Genomic DNA, 21,937 nt, shown 5'->3' with positions numbered 1-21,937 from the left:
TCAATGTTTCTCACAACTCAGGGGCCAGTGAGAAAAGGCACCATCCCAATGACTGTATCCATCACTTCCATTTGTAACCAATAAAAATGTTGATTAAAGCGTGCCGAGCAGCAGAGTGACCGATGTTGTTGTGTGTCTTTGTGTTGGAGAAGCTGAGCTGGAGAGAGACAGACTCAGCCCCAAGTCCTGGTCCTCGGGGAAGGGGAGGGCACCGCGCCCTGAGCTCAGGAGCTGGGTTTAACTCCCTCTGTCCCACCACTGCAGCCTGGCCTCCCCATTACCTCTCCCCTACTCTTTCTCCTCAATTTTCTCTGTAGCTCTCTCTTTCAGCACACACACTCTTTTTCAACCTTCTCCCTCATCCCCCTCTCTCTCGCACACACACACACACCAACCCTGGTTTCTCCACCTGCCTCCACTCTTCCCTCTCCCCCCTCTCTCCCTCCCGCAACTCCATCTCTATTTTGCCCACCTCCCACATCTCACCCCCACCCCTCACACGCAGCCTCACCCCCAAACACCCCAAGTCTCTGGGTCAGAGGGAGAGGGAAGGACCAGGGAGACAGAGTATGTCAGAGAGAGAGGGAGGGAGAGAGATGCAGTCAGAGGGAAAGAGGGAGCTGGGAGGAGAGAGACACCGAGGGAGGTGGAGAGAGAGAAGGGGAAGAGAGAGAGTTAGGGTGAGGGAGAGATAGAGAGAGAGAGACACGGGAGGAGATAATGAGAGAGAGGGGCGAGAGAGAGAGTGAGACTGAGAGAGGGGCTAGGGAGGGGCAAGAGAGAAAAAGAGACAGAGACAGAGGGGCGACGAGAGAGAGAAACGGGGCAAGAGAGATAGGGGAGACGAGAGAGAGAGAGAGAGAAAAGGACAGGACAGAGAGAGAGAATGAGGGGGCGAGAGAGAGACAGGGGTTGGGAGATGAGGGCAAGAGAAAGCAGGATGGCTAGAGACAGAAACAGGAGGGAAGAGAGAGAGAGAGATAGAGGTGTGAAGAGAGAGAGAGTGTCGAGAAATGGAGGAGAGAGGGAGAGGGAGAAACTGGATGAGAGAGAGCAAGGGCGACAGAGAGAGAGATGGTGAGAGAGAGGAAGGGCACAAAGGAGAGAGGGGTGTGCGAGAGGGCGAGAGAGGGAGTGAGCGATGAGAGAGAGAGAGGGGAGAGAGAGAGGGGGGTGGTGGGAGAGAGAGGGAGGGGTAGAGAGAGAGGGACGGGGCGATAGAGAGAGAGGAAGGGGGCGAGAGAGAAAGAGGGACTGGGTCGAGAGAGAGAGGGGGCGAAGAGAGAGGGGGCAAGAGTGAGAGGGAGGGGGTGAGAGAGGGGGGAGCAAGAGAGAGGGAGGGGGTGAGAGAGAGAGAGAGGGAGAAGGGTGTTAGAGAGAGGGAGTGGGGTGGGAGAGAGAGGGAGGGGGCGACAGAGAAAGAGGGAGGGGCAACAGAGAGAGAAGTGGGGGGCGAGAGGGGGAGGGAGTGAGAGAGAGAAGGTGGGGGCGAGTGAGAGATAGAGGGAGGGGGCGAGAGAGAGGGAGGGAGGGGGGGAGGGCGAGAGAGGGGGAGGGGAGAGAGAGGGAGGGGGAAGAGAGAGAGAGGGAGGGGGCTAGAGGGAGGGAGGGGGCGAGAGAGAGAGAGGGAGGGTGTGTGAGAGAGAGAGAAGGAGGGGGCGAGAGAGAGAGGGAGAGAGCGAGAGAGAGAGGGGGCGAGAGAGAGGGAGGGAGAGGGCGGGGGGGCGAGAGAGGGGGAGGGGAGAGAGAGGGAGGGGGAGAGAGAGAGGGAGGGAGGGGGCGATAGAGGGAGGGGGCAAGTGAGAGAGAGAGGGAGGGGGCAGGTGAGAGAGAGAGGGAGGGGGCGAGAGAGAGAGAGGGAGGGGACGAGAGAGAGAGAGAGAGGGAGGGGTCGAGAGTGAGAGAAGGGGCAAGAGAGAGGGAGCGGGTGAGAGAGAGGAAGGGGGCGAGAGAAAGGGAGGGGGACGAGATAGAGGGGGGGTGAGAGAGAGAGAGAGCGAGAGAGAGGGGTGAGAGAGAGGGAGGGGGTGAGAAAGAGAGGGAGGGGGCGAGAGACAGGGGAATGGGGTGAGAGAGAGAGGGAGGGGGCAAGAGAGAGAGAGGGAGCATGCGTCAGAGAGGGAGGGGGTGAGAGGGAGAGAGAGAGGGAAGGGGAGAGAGAGAGAGGGAGAGGGAGGGGAACGAGAGAGAGAGGGAGGGGAACGAGAGAGAGAGGGTTGGGCGAGAGAGAGAGGGATGGGCGAGAGAGAGTGGGAGGGGGTGAGAGAAAGAGAAAGGGGACGAGAGAGAGCGGGGAGCGAGACTGAGAGAGGGAGGAGGCGAGAGTGAGAGGGAGGGGGCGAGAGAGAGAGAGGGAGGGGTGAGAGAGAGAGGGAGGGATGTGAGAGAAAGAGGGAGTGGGCTAGAGAGAGAGGGGGAGTGGGCTAGAGAGAGAGAGGGAGGGGGCGAGAGAGAGGGGGGATTGAGAGAGAGAGTGGAGGTGAGGGAGAGAGGGAGGCGTGCGAGAGAGAGAGGGAGAGGGCTAGAGAGAGAGGGGGGCGAGAGAGAGGGAGGGGGGCGAGAGAGAGAGGGAGGGGGCGAGAGAGAGAGGGAGGGGGCGAGAGAGAGAGTGGGAGGGGCGAGGGAGAGAGAGGGAGGGGCAAGAAAGAGGGAGGGGCGAGAGAGAGAGAGGGACGGACGAGAGAGGGAGGGCGCGAGAGAGGGAGGGGGGCGAGAAATAGAGAGCGAGAGGCGAGAGAGATGGAGGGGGTGAGAGAGAGAGAGAGAGAGAGGGGGAGAGAGAGAGGGAGGGTCAGGTGAGAGAGAGAGAGAGGGAGGGGGCGAGAGAGAGAAGGAGGGAGGGGGCGGAGAGAGAGAGGGAGAGCGGGCGAGAGAGAGAGAGAGGAAGGGAGTGAGAGAGAGGGAGGGGGACGAGAGTGAGGGAGGGAGGGGGCGAGAGAGAGAGAGGGACGGGCGAGAGAGGGAGCAAGAGGTGAGAGAGAGGGAGGGGGTGAGAGAGAGAGAGGGAGGGGGAGAGAGAGAGAAGGAGGGAGGGGGCTGAGAGAGGGAGGGAGAGCGGGTGAGAGAGAGAGGAAGGGGGCGAGAGAGAGGGAGGGGGCAAGAGAGAGAGGGAGGGGGCGAGAGAGAGAGGTTGGGGGCGAGAGAGAGAGGGGGAGGGGGCGAGAGAGAGGGAGGGTCAGGGGAGAGAGAGGGAGGGGGTGAGAGAGAGAGAGGGAGGGGGAGAGAGAGGAAGGGTCAGGTGAGAGAGAGAGAGGGGGAGGGGGTCAGAGAGAGGGAGGGGACGAGAGAGAGGGGAATGGGGTGAGAGAGAGAGGGAGGGGGCAAGAGAGAGAGAGGGAGCGTGTGTGAGAGAGGGAGGGGGTGAGAGGGAGCGAGAGAGGGAAGGGGAGAGAGAGAGAGGGAGAGGGCGAGCTGAGAGAGGGAGGGGGCAGGTGAGAGAGAAAGGGAGGGGGTGAGAGAGAGAAGGAGGGAGGGGGCTGAGAGAGAGAGGGGGGCGGGCAAGAGGAAGGGAAGGGGACGAGATGGGGGGCGAGAAATAGAGAGGGTGGGGGCGAGAGAGAGGGAGGGGGCAAGAGAGAGAGGGAGGGGCGAGAGAGAGAGGTTGGGGGCGAGAGAGAGGGGGGAGGGAGCGAGAGAGAGGGGGTGGGGGCGAGAGAGAGGGAGGGGAGCGAGAGAGAGAGGGAGGGGAACGAGAGAGAGAGGGAGGGGGCGAGAGAGAGAGGGTTGGGCGAGAGAGAGAGGGTTGGGCGAGAGAGAGTGGGAGGGGGTGAGAGAAAGAGAAAGGGGACGAGAGAGAGCGGGGGGCGAGACGGAGAGAGGGAGGAGGCGAGAGTGAGAGGGAGGGGGCGAGAGAGAGAGAGGGAGGGGTGAGAGAGAGAGTGGAGGTGAGGGAGAGAGGGCGGCGTGCGAGAGAGAGAGGGAGAGAAAGAGAGGGAGGGGGCGAGAGAGAGAGGGAGGGGGCAAGAGAGAGTGAGGGAGAGGGCTAGAGAGAGAGGGGGGCGAGAGTGAGGGAGGGGGGCGAGAGAGAGAGGGAGGGGGCGAGAGAGAGAGAGGGACGGACGAGAGAGGGAGGGCGCGAGAGAGGGAGGGGGGCGAGAAAGAGAGAGCGAGAGGCGAGAGAGAGGGAGGGGGTGAGAGAGAGAGAGAGTGAGGGGGAGAGAGAGAGGGAGGGTCAGGTGAGAGAGAGAGAGAGGGAGGGGGCGAGAGAGAGAAGGAGGGAGGGGGCGGAGAGAGAGAGGGAGAGCGGACGAGAGAGAGAGAGGAAGGGAGTGAGAGAGAGGGAGGGGGACGAGAGTGAGGGAGGGAGGGGGCGAGAGAGAGAGAGGGAGGGGCGAGAGAGGGAGCGAGAGGTGAGAGAGAGGGAGGGGGAGAGAGAGAGAAGGAGGGAGGGGGCTGAGAGAGAGCGGGAGAGCGGGTGAGAGAGAGAGGAAGGGGGCGAGAGAGAGGGAGGGGGCAAGAGAGAGAGGGGGAGAGAGGGGGAGAGAGAGGGGGAGCGAGAGAGAGAGAGAGAGAGAGAGAGAGAGAGAGAGAGAGAGAGAGGGGACGAGAGGGAGAGAGACAGGCCGAGAGAGAGAGGGTGGGGTTGAGAGAGAGAGGGATAGGGTGAGAGAGAGGGAGGGGGCAAGATAGGGAGAGGGAGGTGGCGAGAGAGAGAGAGAGGGAGGGGGCGAGAGAGAGAGATAGAGAGAGGGAGGGCGGCGTGAGAGAGAGGGGGTCGAGAGAGTGAGTGGACGTGAGAGAGAGGGAGGGGTGGGAGAGAGAGAGGGTGGGGTGTGAAAGAGGGGGTGGCGTGAGAGAGACGGAGGGGGGCGAGAGAGACAGGGCGTGGTGGGAGAGAGAGAGAGAGTGAGGGGGCGAGAGAGAGAGGGGGAGAGAGGGGGAGAGAGAGGGGGAGCGAGAGAGAGAGAGAGAGAGAGAGAGAGAGAGGGGGACGACAGGGAGAGAGACAGGCCGAGAGAGAGAGGGTGGGGTTGAGAGAGAGAGGGATAGGGTGAGAGAGAGGGAGGGGGCAAGATAGGGAGAGGGAGATGGCGAGAGAGAGAGAGGGAGGGGGCGAGAGAGAGAGATAGAGAGAGGGAGGGCGGCGTGAGAGAGAGGGGGTCGAGAGAGTGAGTGGACGTGAGAGAGAGTGAGGGGTGGGAGAGAGAGAGGGTGGGGTGTGAAAGAGGGGGTGGCGTGAGAGAGAGAGAGGGGGGCGAGAGAGACAGGGCGTGGTGCGAGAGAGAGAGAGTGAGGGGGCGAGAGAGAGAGGAGGGGTGAGGGGGAGGCGAGTGAGAGGGGGAGGGGGCGATGGAGAGAGAGAGGGGGCGAGAGAGCGAGAGGGAGGGGGTGAGAGAGAGGGGGGCAAGAGAGAGAGGGAGGGGTCAGAGAGAGAGTGAGGGAGGGGGGCGAGATAGAGAGGGAGGGGGAAAGAGAGAGAGAAAGGGAGGGGGCGAGAGGGACAGAGATAGGGTGAGAAAGAGAGAGGGAGGACTCGAGAGAGGAAGTGGGAGGGGATGAGAGAGAGAGGAGTGGGCTAGAGAGAGTGGGAGGGGGCGAGAGAGAGAGAGAGGGAGGGGACGAGAGAGAGAGAGGATCGAGAGAGAGAGTGGAGGTGAGAGAGAGGGCAGGGTGCGAGAGAGAGAGCGGGAGAGGTGTGAGAGAGAGGAGGGGCGAGAGAGAGGGAGGGGTGCGAGAGAGAGAGGGAGGGGGCAAGAGAGAGAGGGAGGGGGCAAGTGAGAGAGGGAGGGGTCAGAGAGAGAGTGAGGGAGGGGGGCGAGATAGAGAGGGAGGGGAGAGAGAGAGAGAGAAAGGGAGGGGGCTAGAGAGAGAGCGGGAGGGGGCTAGAGAGAGAGAGGGAGGGAGCTAGAGAGAGAGGGAGGGGGCAAGAGAGAGAGGGAGGGAGGAGGCGAGAGAGAAAGAGGGAGTGGGCAAGACAGCGAGGGGGGATGAGAGAGTGAGAGCGAGAGCAGAGAGAGAGGCAGAGGGTGAGAGAGAGAGAGGGAGGGTCAGGTGAGAGAGAGAGAGGGAGGGGGTGAGAGAGAGAAAGGGAGGGGGAGAGAGAGGGAGGGTCAGGTGAGAGAGAGAGAGGGGAGGGTGTGAGAGAGAGGGAGGCAGACGAGATAGAGGGAGGGAGGGGTGAGAGAGAGAGAGAGGGAGGGGCGAGAGAGGGAGTGGGCAAGAGAGGGAGGCAGGTGAGAGAGCGCGAGCGAGAGGCAAGAGAGAGGGAGGGGGTGAGAGAGAGAGAGGGAGGGGGTGAGAGAGAGAGGGAGGGTCAGGTGAGAGAGAGAGAGAGGGAGGGAGTGAGAGAGAGAAGGAGGGAGGGGGCTGAGAGAGAGAGGAAGAGCGGGCGAGAGAGAGAGAGGAAGGAGGCGAGAGAAAGGGAGGGGACGAGAGAGGGAGGGGGACGAGTGAAGGAGAGGGACGAGAGAGAGGGAGGGAGGGGGTGAGAGAGAGAGGGAGGGAGGCTGGTGAGAGAGAGAGGGAGGGAGGCGAGATAGAGAGGGAGGGGTGTTGAGAGAGCGGAAGGGGGCTGGAGAGTAGGAGGGGCGAGAAAGAGATAGAGGGGGCGAGAGAGAGGGAGATGAGCGAGAGAGAGAAGGAGGAGGGCAACAGAGAGAGAGGGGGGGTGCGAGACAGAGAGGGAGTAGGTGAGAGAAAGAGAAAGGGGGCGAGAGAGAGCGGGGGGTGAGAGAGAAATGGAGGGGGCGAGAGAGAGGGAGGGGGTGAGACAGTGAGAGTGGGAGTAAGGTGAGAGAGAGAGGGAGGGGGTGAGAGAGAGAGGGAGGGGCGAGAGAGAGAGAGGAGAGTGAGAGGGAGGGGGGGAGAGTGAGAGAAGGGGCGAGAGACAGAGGGAATGGGGTGAGAGAGAGAGGGAGGGGCGAGAGAGAGACAGGGAGGGGGCGAGAGAGAGACAGGGAGGGGCGTGAGGGGTGTGAGGGGGGAGAGAGAGAGAGAGAGAGAGAGAGAGAGAGAGCGAGGGGGGGCGAGAGGGGGAGAGAGAGACGGGCCAGGAGAGAGAGGGTGGGGTTGAGAGAGAGAGGGATGAGGTGAGAGAGAGAGAGAGGGAGGGGGCGAGATAGGGAGAGGGAGGTGGCGAGAGAGAGAGGTAGGGGGCGAGCGAGTGAGAGAGGGAGGGGGGTGAGAGAGAGGGAAGGGACGAGAGACACAGAGGGAGGGGGCGAGAGAGAGAGGGAGCGGTGGGTGAGAGAGAGGGAGTGGGTGAGAGCGAGAGAGTGGGAGTAGGGTGAGAGAGAGAGGGAGGGGGGTGAGAGAGAGGGAGGTGGCGAAGGAGAGGGAGGGGGCGAGAGAGAGAGACAGGGTCGAGAGGGGGAGTGGCGGGCAAAAGAGAGAGGGCGGGAGTGAGAGAGACATGGAGGGGGGGAGAGAGAGGAAGGGAGCGGGGAGTGAGAGAGAGGGAGGGGGCGAGAGAGAGAGAGGGGGAGAGAGGGGAAGAGAGAGAGGGAGAGAGAGCGAGGGGGCGAGAGGGAGAGAGGGTGGGGTTGAGAGAGAGAGGGATGGGGTGAGAGAGAGAGAGGGAGGGCGGCGTGTGAGAGAGGGGGTCGAGAAAGTGAGTGGACGTGAGAGAGAGGGAGGGGTTGGAGGGAGTAAGGGTGGGGTGTGAGAGAGGGGGTCCGTGAGAGAGAGAGAGGGTCGAGATAGAGAGTGGAGGTGAGAGAGAGAGAGGGAGAGTTGCGAGAGAGAGCGAGAGGGAGGGCAATGAGAGAGAGGGGGTGAGATAGAGAGAGGGAGGGGGCGAGAGGGAGAGAGAGTGGGAGGGGGTCGAGAGTGAGAGAGGGGGTCCAGAGAGAGAAAGAGTGGAGGGGAGAGAGAGGGAGGAGTGGGAGAAAGAGAGAGGTTTGTGAGAGAGAGAGGGGGGAGAGAGAGGGAGGGGGCGAGAGAGAGAGGGAGGGGGTGAGAGAGCGAGATGGAGGTGTCAGAGAGGGAGAGAGATGGGGCGAGAGACGGAGTGGGAGGGGGCGAGAGACAGAGAGGTAGGTGGCAAGAGAGAGAGGGAAGGCGGCAAGCGAGATAGGGGGCACGGGCGAGGGAGGGGGGAGGTCGGCTGGGGGGGCGAGAGAGAGAGAGAGGGAGGGGGCGATAGAGAGGGAGGGGGCGAGAGAGATGGGGAGGGGGCGAGAGAGTGAGAGGGAGGTGGCAAGAGAGATAGGGAAGGCGGCGAGAGAGAGAGGGGGCGCGGGCGAGGGAGAAGGGGAGGTCAGCGAGAGAGGGGGTGGGTCGAGAGAGAGAGGGAGGGGGCGAGAGAGAGAGGGAGGTGGGGGCGAGAGGGAGAGACATGGGCCGAAAGAGAGAGGGAGGGGTTGAGAGAGAGGGTGAGGGGGTGAGAGAGAGAGAGAGAGGGAGGGGCCAAGAGAGAGAGAGAGAGAGAGATTGAGAAAGGGAGAGAGGGAGGGAGAGGGCTAGAGAGAGAGGGAGGGGGCGAGAGAAGGGAGAGAGGCGTGTGAGAGAGAGAGAGGGAGGGAGGCAAGAGAGAGTGGGAGGGGGCTGAGAGAGAGAGAGGGAAGGGGATGAGAGAGAGAGGGAAGGGGACGAGAGAGAGGGAAGGGGACGAGAGAGAGAGGGGGGCGAGAGAGAGAGGGCGAGAGACAGAGGGGCAGGTGCGAGAGAGAAATGGAGAGGGGTGGCGAGAGAGAGGGGGTCGAGTCTGAAGGGGAGAGAGAGATGGAGAGGGCGAGAGAGAGAGGGAGCGAGAGAGAGAGGGAGGGGCCCGAGAGAGAGAGGGTGGGGGCTAGACAGAGGGAGAGGTGCGAGAGAGACAGGGAGGGGTGAAGAGAGAAAGGGAGGGTGCAAGAGAGAGAGGGTAGGGGCTAGAGAGAGAGAGGGAGATGTGCAAGAGAGACAGGGAAGGGTGCGAAAGAGAAAGGGAGGGGGCGAGACAGAGAAGGAGAGGGGTTGAGAGAGAGAGGGAGTGGGTGAGAGAGAGAGGGGGAGGGGGCGAGAGAGAGGGAGAGGGCTAGAAAGAGAGGGAGGGGTGAGAGAGAGAGAGGGAGGGGGGCGAGAGAGAGAGAGGGAGGGGGGCGAGAGAGAGAGAGAGGGAGGGGGGTGGAGAGGGAGAGAGAGGGAGAGGTGCGAGAGAGACAGGGAGGGGTGCGAAAGAGAAAGGGAGGGGTCGAGACAGAGAAAGAGAGGGGTTGAGAGAGAGAGGGAGTGGGTGAGAGAGAGAGAGGGAGGGGGCGAGAGAGAGGGAGAGGGCCAGAAAGAGTGGGAGGGGGTGAGAGAGAGAGAGAGGGAGGGGGGCGAGAGAGAGAGAGGGAGGGGGGCGAGGGAGAGAGAGAGCGAGGGGGGATGAGAGGGAGAGAGGGGAGGAGAGAGGGGGTGAGAAAGAGAGGGCGAGAGAGAGAGGGAGGGGGTGAGAAAGAGAGAGAGACAGGTACGATAGATAAATGGAGGGTGGTGGCGAGAGAGAGAGAGGGGGTCGAGACTGAGGGGGGTGTGAGAGAGAGATGGAGAGGGCGACAGAGAGAGGGACGGGGCAAGAGAGAGAGGGAGGGGGCAAGGGAGAGGGAGGGAGGGGGGGGCGAGAGAGAGAGAGGGAGGGGGTGAGAGAGAGGGGGGTGGGGGAGAGAGAGACGGAGGGGTGCAAGTGAGAGAGGGAGGGGTGAGACAGAGAGAGGGAGAAGGGGTGAGAGTGAGAGAAGGGGCGAGAGTGAGGGAGGGAGGGGTGAGACAGAGAGAGGGAGGAGGGGTGAGAGTGAGAGAAGGGGCGAGAGTGAGGGAGGGAGGGGTTGAGAGTGAGAGGGAGGGGGCGAGAGAGAGAGGGATGGGGTCGAGAGAGAGAAGAAGGGCGGCGAGAGGGGGGTCTCGAGAGAGAGAGGGAGGGGGCAAGAGAGAGAGGGGGGGTGCGAGAGATAGAGGGATGGGGCGAGAGACAGAGAGAGGGGGGCAAAAGTCAGAGGGAGGGGTGAGAGAGAGAGGGAAGGAGTGGGGAGAGAGAGAGAAAGGGAGGGCGGCGAGAGAGAGAGAGTGGATCGAGAGTGAGAGTGGAGGTGAGAGAGAGAGGGAGGGGTGAGAGAGAGAGATGGAGGAGGGGGGTGAGAGAGAGTGAGGGGGACAGAGAGAGAGAGAGGGAGGGTTGTGAGAGGGAGAGAGACGGGCTGAGAGAGAGAGAGGGAGGGGTTGAGAGAGAGAAGGATTGGGTGAGAGAGGGAGGAGGCAAGAGAGAATGAGGGAGGGGAGGAGAGAGAGAGAGGGAGGGGGCGAGAGTGAGAGAGGGAGGCGACGAGAGAGGGAGGGGATCGAGAGAGAGAGTGGAGGTGGTAGAGAGGGAGGAGTGCAAGAGCGAGAGTGGGAGGGGTTGAGGAGGGGTGCGAGAGAGAGGGAGGGGTGCGAGTGAGAGAGGGAGGGGGCAAGTGAGAGAGGGAGGGGGCGAGAGAGCGAGAGGGAGGGGGTAAGAGAGAGAGAGGGTGTGAGAGACGGAGGGGGAGGGGGCGAGAGAGAGAGACAGAGGGGCAAAAGAGAGAGAGAGAGGGAGGGTCAAAGAGAGAGAGAGAGGATCGCGATAGAGAGTGGAGGGGAGAGAGAGAGAGAGAGAGGGGGATGTGAGAGAGAGAGAGAGAGAGAGGAATGGGGAGAGAGAGAGGAGGTGAGAGAGACGGAGTAGGGCTAGAGAGAGAGCGAGGGGTTGAGGGAGATAGAGAGGAATGGGGAGAGAGAGAGAGGGAGGGAGGCGAGATAGAGAGGGAGGGGTGTTGAGAGAGCGGGAGGGGGCTGGAGAGTAGGAGGGGCGAGAAAGAGATAGAGGGGGGCGAGAGAGAGGGAGGTGAGCGAGAGAGAGAAGGAGGAGGGCAACAGAGAGAGAGGGGGGGTGCGAGACAGGGAGGGAGTAGGTGAGAGAAAGAGAAAGGGGGCGAGAGAGAGCGGGGGGTGAGAGAGAAATGGAGGGGGCGAGAGAGAGGGAGGGGGTGAGACAGTGAGAGTGGGAGTAAGGTGAGAGAGAGAGGGAGGGGTGAGAGAGAGAGGGAGGGGCGAGAGAGAGAGGGGAGAGTGAGAGGGAGGGGGTGAGAGTGAGAGAAGGGGCGAGAGACAGAGGGAATGGGGTGAGAGAGAGAGGGAGGGGCGAGAGAGAGACAGGGAGGGGGCGAGAGAGAGACAGGGAGGGGCGTGAGGGGGGTGAGGGGGAGAGAGAGAGAGAGAGTGGGGGGGGCGAGAGGGGGAGAGAGACGGGCCAGGAGAGACAGGGTGGGGTTGAGAGAGAGAGGGATGAGGTGAGAGAGAGAGAGAGGGAGGGGGCGAGATAGGGAGAGGGAGGTGGCGAGAGAGAGAGGTAGGGGGCGAGCGAGTGAGAGAGGGAGGGGGGTGAGAGAGAGGGAAGGGACGAGAGAGACAGAGGGAGGGGGCGAGAGAGAGAGGGAGCGGTGGGTGAGAGAGAGGGAGTGGGTGAGAGCGAGAGAGTGGAAGTAGGGTGAGAGAGAGAGGGAGGTGGTGAGAGAGAGAGGGAGGTGGCGAAGGAGAGGGAGGGGGCGAGAGACAGAGGCAGGGTCGAGAGGGGGAGTGGCGGGCAAAAGAGAGAGGGAGGGAGTGAGAGAGAAATGGAGGGGGGAGAGAGAGGAAGGGAGCGGGGAGTGAGAGAGAGGGAGGGGGCGAGAGAGAGAGAGGGGGAGAGAGGGGAAGAGAGAGAGAGAGAGAGAGAGCGAGGGGGCGAGAGGGAGAGAGACGGGCAGAGAGAGAGAGGGTGGGGTTGAGAGAGAGAGGGATGGGGTGAGAGAGAGAGAGAGGGAGGGGGCGAGATAGGGAGAGGGAGGTGGCGAGAGAGAGAGAGAGGGAGGGCGGCGTGTGAGAGAGGGGGTCGGGAAAGTGAGTGGACGTGAGAGAGATGGAGGGGTGGGAGGGAGTAAGGGTGGGGTGTGAGAGAGGGGGGCCGTGAGAGAGAGAGAGGGTCGAGATAGAGAGTGGAGGTGAGAGAGAGAGAGGGAGAGTTGCGAGAGAGAGCGAGAGGGAGGGCAATGAGAGAGAGGGGGTGAGGTAGAGAGAGGGAGGGGGCGAGAGGGAGAGAGGGGGTCCAGAGAGAGAAAGAGTGGAGGGGAGAGAGAGGGAGTAGTGGGAGAAGAGAGGGAGGTTTGTGTGAGAGAGAGGGGGGAGAGAGAGGGAAGGGAGCGTGAGAGAGAAGGTGGGGGGCGAGAGAGAGAGGGAGGGGGTGAGAGAGCGAGATGGAGGTGTCAGAGAGGGAGAGAGATGGGGCGAGAGACGGAGGGGGAGGGGGCGAGAGACAGAGAGGTAGGTGGCAAGAGAGAGAGGGAAGGCGGCAAGCGAGATGGGGGCATGGGCGAGGGAGGGGGGAGGTCGGCTGGGGGGGGCGAGAGAGAGAGAGAGGGAGGGGGCGATAGAGAGGGAGGGGGCGAGAGAGATGGGGAGGGGGCGAGAGAGTGAGAGGGAGGTGGCAATAGAGATAGGGAAGGCGGCGAGAGAGAGAGGGGGCGCGGGCGAGCGAGAGGGGGAGGTCAGCGAGAGAGGGGGTGGGTCGAGAGAGAGAGGGAGGGGGCGAGAGAGAGAGGGAGGTGGGGGCGAGAGGGAGAGACATGGGCCGAAAGAGAGAGGGAGGGGTTGAGAGAGAGGGTGAGGGGGTGAGAGAGAGAGAGAGAGGGAGGGGCCAAGAGAGAGAGAGAGAGAGAGATTGAGAAAGGGAGAGAGGGAGGGAGAGGGCTAGAGAGAGAGGGAGGGGGCGAGAGAAGGGAGAGAGGCGTGTGAGAGAGAGAGAGGGAGGGAGGCAAGAGAGAGTGGGAGGGGGCTGAGAGAGAGAGAGGGAAGGGGATGAGAGAGAGAGGGAAGGGGACGAGAGAGAGGGAAGGGGACGAGAGAGAGAGGGGGGCGAGAGAGAGAGGGCGAGAGACAGAGGGGCAGGTGCGAGAGAGAAATGGAGAGGGGTGGCGAGAGAGAGGGGGTCGAGTCTGAAGGGGAGAGAGAGATGGAGAGGGCGAGAGAGAGAGGGAGCGAGAGAGAGAGGGAGGGGCCAAGAGAGAGAGAGAGAGATTGAGAAAGGGAGAGAGGGAGGGAGAGGGCTAGAGAGAGAGACGGAGGGAGGCAAGAGAGAGTGGGAGGGGGCTGAGAGAGAGAGAGGGAAGGGGATGAGAGAGAGAGGGAAGGGGACGAGAGAGAGGGAAGGGGACGAGAGAGAGAGGGGGGCGAGAGAGAGAGGGCGAGAGACAGAGGGGCAGGTGCGAGAGAGAAATAGAGACGGGTGGCGAGAGAGAGGGCGTCGAGTCTGAAGGGGGATAGAGAGATGGAGAGGGCGAGAGAGAGAGGGAGCGAGAGAGAGAGGGAGGGGGGCGAGAGAGAGAGAGGGAGGGGGGCGAGAGAAAGAGAGAGAGAGGGAGGGGGGATGAGAGGGAGGGGGGGAGAGAGGGGGTGAGAAAGAGAGGGCGAGAGAGAGAGGGAGGGGGTGAGAGAGAGAGAGAGACAGGTACGAGAGATAAATGGAGGGTGGTGGCGAGAGAGAGAGAGGGGGTCGAGACTGAGGGGGGTGTGAGAGAGAGATGGAGAGGGCGACAGAGAGAGGGAGGTGGCAAGAGAGAGAGGGAGGGGGCAAGAGAGAGAGGGAGGGGGCAAGAGAGAGGGAGGGAGGGGGGCGAGAGAGAGAGAGGGAGGGGGTGAGAGAGAGGGGGATGGGGAGAGAGAGACGGAGGGGTGCAAGTGAGAGAGGGAGGGGTGAGACAGAGAGAGGGAGAAGGGGTGAGAGTGAGAGAAGGGGCGAGAGTGAGGGAGGGAGGGGTGAGACAGAGAGAGGGAGGAGGGGTGAGAGTGAGAGAAGGGGCGAGAGTGAGTGAGGGAGGGGTTGAGAGTGAGAGGGAGGGGGCGAGAGAGAGAGGGAGGGGGTCGAGAGAGAGAAGAAGGGCGGCGAGAGGGGGGTCTCGAGAGAGAGAGGGAGGGGGCAAGAGAGAGAGGGGGGGTGCGAGAGATAGAGGGATGGGGCGAGAGACAGAGAGAGGGGGGCAAAAGTCAGAGGGAGGGGTGAGAGAGAGAGGGAAGGAGTGGGGAGAGAGAGAGAAAGGGAGGGCGGCGAGAGAGAGAGAGTGGATCGAGAGTGAGAGTGGAGGTGAGAGAGAGAGGGAGGGGTGAGAGAGAGAGCGGGAGGAGGGGGGTGAGAGAGAGGGAGGGAGACGAGAGAGAGGGAGGGTTGTGAGAGGGAGAGAGACGGGCTGAGAGAGAGAGGGAGGAGAGAGGGATTGGGTGAGAGAGGGAGGAGGCAAGAGAGGATGAGGGAGGGGAGGAGAGAGAGAGAGGGAGGGGGCGAGAGTGAGAGAGGGAGGGGATCGAGAGACAGAGTGGAGGTGGTAGAGAGGGAGGAGTGCAAGAGCGAGAGTGGGAGGGGTTGAGGGGGGGTGCGAGAGAGAGGGAGGGGTGCGAGTGAGAGAGGGAGGGGGTAAGAGAGAGAGAGGGTGTGAGAGACGGAGGGGGAGGGGGCGAGAGAGAGAGACAGAGGGGCAAGAGAGAGAGAGAGGGAGGGTCAAAGAGAGAGAGAGAGGATCGCGATAGAGAGTGGAGGGGAGAGAGAGGGAGGGGTGCGAGAGAGAGAGAGAGGGGGATGTGAGAGAGAGAGAGAGGGAGGAATGGGGAGAGAGAGAGAGGAGGTGAGAGAGAGGGAGTAGGGCGAGAGAGAGAGCGAGGGGTTGAGAGAGATAGAGAGGAATGGGGAGTGAGAGAGAGGGACTGGGGTGCGAAAAGAGATGGACGGGGCGAGAGAGAGAGGGAGGGGGTGAGAGAGAGAGAGAGAGGAAGGGGGTGAGAGAAAGAGGGAGGGGGCGAGAGTGAGTGGAGGTGATAGAGAGGGAGGAATGCGAGAGAGAGAGTGGGAGGGGTGTTAGAGGGGGGCGCAAGAGAGAGGGGTGCGAGTGAGAGAGGGAGGGGGCAAGAGAGAGAGGGAGGGGTCGAGAGAGAGAGGGAGGGGTGAGGGGGAGATGAGAGAGAGGGGGAGGAGGCGAGAGAGAGAGGGAGGGGGTGAGAGAGAGAGAGAGGGAGGGGACGAGAGAGAGAGAGGGAGTGGGCCAGAGAGAGAGGGAGGGGGCGAGAGAGAGAGAGGGAGGGGGCGAGAGTGAAAGAGGGAGGGACGAGAGAGGGAGGTGATGGAGAGAGGGAGTGGAGGTGATAGAGAGGGAGGAGTGCAAGAGAGAGAGTCGGAGGGGTGTGAGGGGGGTGTTCGAGAGAGAGGGAGGGGTGCGAGTGAGAGAGGGAGGGGGCAAGAGAGAGAGGGGGTGAGAGAGAGAGGGAGGGGTCGAGAGAGAGAGGGAGGGAGGGGGCGAGAGAGAGAGGGAGGGGTGAGGGGGAGGTGAGAGAGAGGGGGGGGCGAGGGAGAGAGGGAGGGGGCGAGAGAGAGAGAGAGGGAGGGAGTAAGAGAGAGAGAGAGTGTGTGAGAGACGGAGGGGAGGGGGCGAGAGAGAGAGAGAGGGACAGTCAAAGAGAGAGAGAGAGGGTCGAGATAGAGAGTGGAGGGGAGAGATAGGGAGGGGTGCGCGAGAGAGAGAGAGAGGGAGGGGGATGTGAGAGAGAGAGGGAGGCGTCAAGAGAGAGAGGGAGGGAGGGGCGAGAGAGAGAGGGAGGGGTGAGGGGGATGTGAGAGAGAGGGGGAGGGGGTGAGAGAGAGAGGGAGGGGGGAGAGAGCGAGAGGGATGGGTAAGAGAAAGAGAGAGGGTGTGAGAGATCGAGGGGGAGGTGGCGAGAGAGAGACAGAGGGGAAAGAGAGAGAGAGAGAGGGAGGGTCAAAGAGAGAGAGTGAGGGTCGAGATATAGAGTGGAGGAGGGAGAGAGAGGGAGGGGTGCGAGAGAGAGAGAGAGAGGGAGGGGGTGTGAGAGAGAGAGGGAGGCGTCGAGAGAGAGAGGGAGGGAGGGGCGAGAGAGAGAGGGAGGGGGCGAGAGGGAGAGAGATGGGCCAAGAGGGAGAGGGAGGCGTTGAGAGAGAGGGAGGAGGTGAGAGAGAGGGAGTAGGACGAGAGAGAGAGCGAGGGGTTGAGAGAGAGAGAGGAATGGGGAGAGAGAGAGAGGGAGTGGGGCGCGAGAGAGATGGAGGGGGTGAGAGAGAGAGGGAGTGGGGTGAGAGAGAGAGGGTGGGGGGAAAGCGAGAGAGGGAGGGGGCAAGAGAGAGAGGGTGGGGGAAAGCGAGAGAGGGAGGGGGCAAGAGAGAGAGAGGGAGGGGGCGAGAAAGTGAGGGAGGGAGGGGCGAGAGAGAGGGAGGGAGGGGGATAGAGAGAGGAAGGGAGGGGCGAGAGAGAGAGGGGGGACAAGAAGGAGAGAGACAGGCTGAGAGAGAGAGTGAGGGGGCGAGTGTGAGGGAGGGGGTGAGAGAGGGAGAGAGTGGGGAGGGGGTTGAGAGTGAGAGAGGGGTCGAGAGTGAGAGAGTGTAGGGGAGAGAGAGGGAGGAGTGGGAGAAAGAGAGGGAGGTGTGTGAGAGAGAGGGGGTAGAGAGAGGGAGAGGGCGAGAGAGAGGGAGGGGGCGAGAGAGAGAGAGAGGGGAGGGGGTTGAGAGTGAGAGAGGGGTCGAGAGAGAGAGAGTGGAGGGGAGAGAGAGGGAGGAGTGGGAGAAAGAGAGGGAGGTGTGTGAGAGAGAGGGGGGAGAGAGAGGGAGAGGGCGAGAGAGAGGGAGGGGGCGAGAGAGAGGGGAACGGGGCGAGAGAGAGAGGGAGGGTGCGAGAGAGCGAGTGGGAGAGGTCAGAGAGGGAGAGAGAGGGGGTGAGAGATGGAGGGGGGAGGGGGCGAGAGGGGGAGAGGGAGGTGGCAAGAGGGAGAGGGAGGTGGCAATAGAGAGAGGGAAGGCGGTGAGAGAGAGAGGGGCACGGGCAAGGGAGAGGGGAGGTCATAGGGGGGGGCGAGAGAGAGAGAGAGAGAGAGAGAGGGAGTGGGCGAGAGAGAGGGAGGGGGCGAGAGAGCGAGAGGGAGGGGGTCAGAGAGGAGGAGAGAGAGGGGTGCGAGAGATGGGGAGGGAAGGCGGCGAGAGAGAGGAGTGCGCGGGCGAGGGAGAGGTGGAGGTCAGCTAGAGAGAGGGGGGCGAGAGAGAGAGGGAGGGAGGGGGCGAGAGAGAGAGGGAGGGGGAGCGAGAGGGAGAGACACGGGCCGAAAGACAGAGGGAGGGGTTGAGAGAGAGGGGGAGGGGACAAGAGAGAGAGAGAGAGAGAGAGAGAGAGAGAGGGAGAGAGGGAGGGAGGGGGCTAGAGAGAGAGGGAGTGGGCGAGAGAGTGAGAGGGGGTGTGAGAGGGAGAGAGGGAGGGAGGTGAGAGAGAGTGGAAGGGGGGCGAGAGAGAGAGAGGGAAGGGGACGAGAGAGAGAGGGAAGGGGACGAGAGAGAGAGAGGGAAGGGGACGAGAGAGCGAGGGGGGCAAGAGAGAGAGGGCGAGAGACAGAGGGACAGGTGTGAGAGTTAAATGGAGGGGGGTGGCGTGAGAGAGGGGACTGAGACTGAGGGGGGAGAGGGAGAGATGGAGAGGGCAAGTGAGAGATGGAGGGGGCGAGAGAGAGAGGTAGGGGGTCGAGAGAGAGAGCAAGGGGGCTGAGAGAGAGAGAGGGAGGGGGGCGAGAGAGACAGGGAGGGTGGCGAGAGAGAGGGGGGGCAAGAGAGAGAGGGAGGAGGCTAGAGAGAGAGGGCGGGGTGTGAGAGACAGAGGCAGGGGTGCAAGTGAGAGAGGGAGGGGTGAGAGAGAGAGAGTGGGCGAGAGTGGAGAGAGAGGGGGCAAGAGAGAGAGCGAGGTGGGCAAGAGAGAGAGAGGAAGGGGTCGAGAGAGGGAGGGATGGGGCGAGAGAGAGAGGAAAGGGGGCTAGACAGAGGGAGAGGTGCGACAGAGACAGGGAGGGGTGCGAGAGAGAAAGGGAGGGGGCGAGACAGAGAAAGGGAGGGGTTGAGAGAGAGAGGGAGTGGGTGAGAGAGAGAGGAGGAGGGGGCGAGAGAGGGGGGTTAGAAAGAGAGGGAGGGGGTGAGAGAGGAAGAGGGAGGGGGCGAGAGGGAGAGAGGGTGGGGGACGAAGAGGGTGAGAGGGAGGGGGCGAGAGAGAGGGGGGCAAGAGAGAGGGGGCGAGAGAGAGAGGGAGGGGGGCGAGAGAGCGAGAAGGAGGGCCGAGAGAGAGAAGGGGCGAGAGAGGGAGAGGTAGGGGGGCGAGAGAGAGACAGGTGCGAGAGAGAAATGGAGGGGGGTGGCGAGAGAGAGCGGGGGGCCGAGACTGTGGGGGGGAATGAGAGACAGATGGAGAGGGCGAGAGAGAGAGGGAGGGGGCAAGAGAGAGGGAGGGAGGGGGCGATAGAGAGAGAGGGAGGTGTGCAAGTGAGAGAGAGAGGGGTGAGAGAGAGAGGGAGGGGGGTCAGAGTGAGAAAAGGAGCGAGAGAGAGGGAGGGAGGGTTGAGAGAGGGAGAGAGGGAGGGGGCGAGAGAGAGAGGGAGGAGGCGAGAGAAAGAGAGAGAGGGAAGGGGGAGAGAGAGAGGGCTAGAGAGAGGGGGGCGAGAGAGCGAGAGGAAGGGGGCGAGAGAGAGAGAGAGAGGGTGGGGGCTAGACAGAGGGAGAGATGCGAGAGAGACAGGGAGGGGTGAAGAGAGACAGGGATGGGGCAAGAGAGAGAGAGGGTGGGGGCGAGACAGAGAGAGGGGGTGGGGGCTAGAGAGAGAGAGGGAGAGGTGTGTGAGAGACAGGGAGGGGTGCGAGAGATAATGGGACTAGGCGAGACAGAGAAAGGGAGGGGTTGAGAGAGAGAGGGAGTGGGTGAGAGAGAGAGGGGGAGGGGGCGAGAGAGAGGGGGTGGTGAGAGAGGGAGGTGGGTCGAGAGGGAGAGAGGGAGGGGGGGCAAGAGAGAGGGGGTGAGAGAGAGAGGGCGAGAGAGAGAGGGAGGGGGTGAGAGAGCGAGAGGTAGGGGGTGAGAGAGGGAGAGACAGGTACGAGAGATAAATGGAGGGTGGTGACGAGAGAGAGAGAGGGGGTCGAGACTGAGGGGGGTGTGAGAGAGAGATGGAGAGGGCGACAGAGAGAGGGAGGTGGCAAGAGAGAGAGGGAGGGGGCAAGAGAGAGAGGGAGGGGGCAAAAGAGAGGGAGGGAGGGGGCGAGAGAGAGAGAGGGAGGTGTGCGAGAGAGAGGGGATGGGGAGAGAGACAGAGAAAGGGGTGCAAGTGAGAGAGGGAGGGGTGAGACAGAGGGGTGGGTGAGAGTGAGAGAAGGGGCGAGAGAGAGAGGGATGGGGGAGCGAGACAGAGGGAGGGGAGCAAGTGAGAGAGGGATGGGTGAGAGAGAGAGAGGGAGGGGGCAAGACAGAGAGGGAGGGGGTCGAGAGAGAGAAGAAGGGTGGCGAGAGAGGTGGGGTCGTGACTGAGGAGGGGTGAGAGAGAGATGGAGGGGGCTAGACAGAGAGTGAGGGGGGCGAGAAAGAGAGGGAGGGCGTCGAGAGAGAGGAGAAGGGCGGCGAGAGGGGGGTCGAGAGAGAGGGAGGGGGCAAGAGAGAGAGAGGGGGGTGCGAGAGATAGAGGGATGGGGCGAGAGACAGAGGGAGGGGTGAGAGAGAGAGAGAGAGAGGGAAGGAGTGGGGAGAGAGAGAGAAAGGGAGGGCGGCGAGAGAGGGAGGGGATCGAGAGAGAGAATGGAGGTGAGAGAGAGAGGGAGGCGTGAGAGAGAGAGAGTGAGGGGTGAGAGAGAGGGGGAGGAGGGGGTGAGAGAGAGGGAGGAGGGAGAGAGGGAGAGAGAGAGTGAGGGGTGAGAGAGAGAGGGAGGAGGGGGGTGAGAGAGAGAAGGAGGAGGGAGAGAGAGAGAGAGAGAGGGAGGGGGTGAGAGGGAGAGAGACGAGCTGAGAGAGAGAGGGGGAGAGGTTGAGAGAGAGAGCGGGAGGAGGCAAGAGAGCAAGAGTGAGGGGACGAGAGAGAGAGAGGGAATTGGCTAGAGAGAGAGGGAGGTGGCGAGAGAGAGAGGGAGAGGGCGAGAGAGAGAGAGAGGGAGGGGGCGAGAGAGACAGGGAGGGTGGCGAGAGAGAGGGGGGGCAAGAGAGAGAGGGAGGAGGCTAGAGAGAGAGGGCGGGGTGTGAGAGACAGAGGCAGGGGTGCAAGTGAGAGAGGGAGGGGTGAGAGAGAGAGAGTGGGCGAGAGTGAGAGAGAGGGGGCAAGAGAGAGAGCGAGGTGGGCAAGAGAGAGAGAGGGAGGGGTCGAGAGAGGGAGGGATGGGGCGAGAGAGAGAGGGAAAGGGGGCTAGACAGAGGGAGAGGTGCGACAGAGACAGGGAGGGGTGCGAGAGAGAAAGGGAGGGGGCGAGACAGAGAAAGGGAGGGGTTGAGAGAGAGAGGGAGTGGGTGAGAGAGAGAGGAGGAGGGGGCGAGAGAGGGGGGTTAGAAAGAGAGGGAGGGGGTGAGAGAGGAAGAGGGAGGGGGCGAGAGGGAGAGAGGGTGGGGGACGAGAGGGTGAGAGGGAGGGGGCGAGAGAGAGGGGGGCAAGAGAGAGGGGGCGAGAGAGAGAGGGAGGGGGCGAGAGAGCGAGAAGGAGGGCCGAGAGAGAGAAGGGGCGAGAGAGGGAGAGGTAGGGGGCGAGAGAGAGACAGGTGCGAGAGAGAAATGGAGGGGGGGTGGCGAGAGAGAGCGGGGGCCGAGACTGTGGGGGGAATGAGAGACAGATGGAGAGGGCGAGAGAGAGAGGGAGGGGGCAAGAGAGAGGGAGGGAGGGGGCGATAGAGAGAGAGGGAGGTGTGCAAGTGAGAGAGAGAGGGGTGAGAGAGAGAGGGAGGGGGGTCAGAGTGAGAAAAGGAGCGAGAGAGAGGGAGGGAGGGTTGAGAGAGGGAGAGAGGGAGGGGGCGAGAGAGAGAGGGAGGAGGCGAGAGAAAGAGAGAGAGGGAAGGGGGAGAGAGAGAGGGCTAGAGAGAGGGGGGCGAGAGAGCGAGAGGAAGGGGGCGAGAGAGAGAGAGAGAGGGTGGGGGCTAGACAGAGGGAGAGATGCGAGAGAGACAGGGAGGGGTGAAGAGAGACAGGGATGGGGCAAGAGAGAGAGAGGGTGGGGGCGAGACAGAGAGAGGGGGTGGGGGCTAGAGAGAGAGAGGGAGAGGTGTGTGAGAGACAGGGAGGGGTGCGAGAGATAATGGGACTAGGCGAGACAGAGAAAGGGAGGGGTTGAGAGAGAGAGGGAGTGGGTGAGAGAGAGAGGGGGAGGGGGCGAGAGAGAGGGGGTGGTGAGAGAGGGAGGTGGGTCGAGAGGGAGAGAGGGAGGGGGGGCAAGAGAGAGGGGGTGAGAGAGAGAGGGCGAGAGAGAGAGGGAGGGGGTGAGAGAGCGAGAGGTAGGGGGTGAGAGAGGGAGAGACAGGTACGAGAGATAAATGGAGGGTGGTGACGAGAGAGAGAGAGGGGGTCGAGACTGAGGGGGGTGTGAGAGAGAGATGGAGAGGGCGACAGAGAGAGGGAGGTGGCAAGAGAGAGAGGGAGGGGGCAAGAGAGAGAGGGAGGGGGCAAAAGAGAGGGAGGGAGGGGGCGAGAGAGAGAGAGGGAGGTGTGCGAGAGAGAGGGGATGGGGAGAGAGACAGAGAAAGGGGTGCAAGTGAGAGAGGGAGGGGTGAGACAGAGGGGTGGGTGAGAGTGAGAGAAGGGGCGAGAGAGAGAGGGATGGGGGAGCGAGACAGAGGGAGGGGAGCAAGTGAGAGAGGGATGGGTGAGAGAGAGAGAGGGAGGGGGCAAGACAGAGAGGGAGGGGGTCGAGAGAGAGAAGAAGGGTGGCGAGAGAGGTGGGGTCGTGACTGAGGAGGGGTGAGAGAGAGATGGAGGGGGCTAGACAGAGAGTGAGGGGGGCGAGAAAGAGAGGGAGGGCGTCGAGAGAGAGGAGAAGGGCGGCGAGAGGGGTTCGAGAGAGAGGGAGGGGGCAAGAGAGAGAGAGGGGGGTGCGAGAGATAGAGGGATGGGGCGAGAGACAGAGGGAGGGGTGAGAGAGAGAGAGAGAGAGGGAAGGAGTGGGGAGAGAGAGAGAAAGGGAGGGCGGCGAGAGAGGGAGGGGATCGAGAGAGAGAATGGAGGTGAGAGAG

The sequence above is a fragment of the Chiloscyllium punctatum genome, chromosome 6, assembly GCF_047496795.1.
Source record: "Chiloscyllium punctatum isolate Juve2018m chromosome 6, sChiPun1.3, whole genome shotgun sequence".
In the NCBI taxonomy this organism is placed as follows: domain Eukaryota; kingdom Metazoa; phylum Chordata; class Chondrichthyes; order Orectolobiformes; family Hemiscylliidae; genus Chiloscyllium; species Chiloscyllium punctatum.
This window is presented reverse-complemented; position numbering follows the sequence as displayed.